The sequence below is a fragment of the Morone saxatilis genome, unplaced genomic scaffold (assembly GCF_004916995.1).
Source record: "Morone saxatilis isolate NCDOM2014 unplaced genomic scaffold, NCSU_SB_2.0 Contig5, whole genome shotgun sequence".
Taxonomy (NCBI): domain Eukaryota; kingdom Metazoa; phylum Chordata; class Actinopteri; family Moronidae; genus Morone; species Morone saxatilis.
Genome location: NW_023340095.1, coordinates 1,332,637 through 1,334,964, shown reverse-complemented (window position 1 = coordinate 1,334,964; position 2,328 = coordinate 1,332,637).

The window sequence follows — 2,328 nt, the reverse complement described above, 5'->3', positions numbered from 1 at the left end:
TAAGGATTTATTTCCACCAAACCATAGTTGGTGATTGTTGGAAACACTAACAGAGACAGTTTTGGTGATTTTATTTTGTCCCTGTCCACTTTAAGTGTGTTTTTTGATTATCTGCAAAGTAAAATTATGTTTTTTTAAGTGGAGTCTGGTGGGCCATTGTTTCACTGGTGCTGCAGTGCAATATGGTGGCAGTGAATTTGGTTTATATAACCTCTGAATGTGGATGTTTTTCAGTGGTTACCGGAATTAGTGCAGGAGAGAAAAGCCTGTTAAACTCTGGGATCATCTGACTGCAGTTTCCATCAGTCTGCTCCTCCAACAATACTCAGAATGAACTGTTTCTCTCTGACATTAATCTCAGCTTCTGACTCAACGGATGTCTGAGACACATTCTTTACTCCCCTTTTTTATTCCCATCTTCTTTTCCTGCCTTCATTCATTCTTCCAGTCTTCTGTCTTTCTTTTTTCTTTTTTTCCCTCCTTTTTCTCTTTATTGTTGGATATGATGTTCTCTGTATTTTTAGTGGACTAAATTTAATTTTTGTTTTTGATTCATCTTGATTTTAAGTGACTGGGTGCAGCCTCACTGTGGTCTACTATCGTACCTGCACAGAGACCTGAGCTCACATCCAGCAGCCAGAGAAACACCTGGCAGCTGGATTCAGTTCTGATAGAGTAGAAACTGTTCCACAGCTGAATGCAACAGGAACAGCTGACGGGAGGCGGGAATGTTATCATCCATCCGTCCATCAGCCGCTGACCTTTGCCGACCTTTCACTGTCCCCATCTGCATTCAGCCGACGGCGAGGACAGCAAACCGGCTCCAGATGGTGGATCTCGGCCGGTGGAGGCTGCGGATTAGGAACTCAGCCAGAGTTGAACATCTAAACACAGAGTGAAAGAATATGTGCAGTGTGTTCTTTATGCATTCAGTGTGAATGAATCCAGCAGAGACCCAGTGACTCTATAATGAACCCTGTCTCTCCCCCTCCTCCCCCGGGGCACTCTCTTATTGGACTTTTTATTCACCATCTTATTTATGTATTTATTGTTTATTTTTACTATCGTCTGCTTTTGTCTTTTAATCGATATTTCTATGCTAACAGTCTGAATTTCCCCAACAGGATTAATAAAGTAATGATTTCTCCCTCCTTCCCACACAGACAAACTCCAGTTCAATGTTTTTAACTCTCATTACATTGTGAATGGTTCATGTTGCCCAGCGCAAATTAATCTTTATTGGCACCTATTCACATCTTTAATCAGCCACAGAGACAAAAACCAGACAAAAACAACCAGAAAGAGACATATCCTTTGTACTTTTTTGTGTCAAATATCTCTTAATGGTCTTAACGGGCTGCAACTAACTGTTATTTTCATCCTCTGTTAATCAATTAGTTGTTTAGCTCATAAAATGGTGAAAATTTTTGAAATTTGTCCCCAAATGTCTCTTTTTGTCCACAGCTCAGAGACACTCAGTTCACTGTGAGGGAAATATTCACATTAGAGGAGCTGAAATCAGAGAATTATGAAATTTGTTCTTAAAAAAAGACGATGAATCGAATATCAAAATAGTCGGTGATTAATCATCCCTACTGCTTCATGGAAACTGTCAACTCTGATCAACATGATCCTCAACAACTGAACAAACTTTTTTTTTTTTCAAAATTTTTGCTATAATGATCAGAGACAAACAAACGGAACAAGATGAACCCATAAAGTATTAAATTACTTCAGTCTACCTCAGAAACAGAAACTCTGTGCAAACCAAACTCCATTCAGAAAACAAGCATTTTAAGAGTTGTTGCATCTTTTTGATCCGTTTATTGACACTCACACACACACACACACACCCTGACCTTTGTGACGGTCACTCTGAGCCCCACCTGCCTCCCTCGACTTTTGTGTCACAGCCAATTACAGCCGCTTCCTGCTCGTCTGACAGGATTCGTGCGGCCAATCAATGTCAGTCAGGATCCGAGGCACAGCAGCTGTTGCCATGGCAGCTGAATGCCACATGAAGACATCCAGAGAGTGAGCGTGTCTGCAGCGCACACACAGGAAGATTTCAATGTGTAAATGCTCTTTTTTGCTTCCCCCACTTGTTTGATTGACAGCGGGTCTCTGAGCACGCTCCGTCCGTCCAAGGATGTTAAGGTATTTCATTACGTTGGACTTCACAAAGGTTTAACATCCCATAATTCACTGCAGCTAAAGGAGCATCTTCCCACAAAGGCTGAACAAAGAGCAGGAGGACACGATACTTTATTTTACATCCCATAATTACCTGTAGTTAAACAAAGAGTCTGAGGTTTCTGCCTGTTAAAA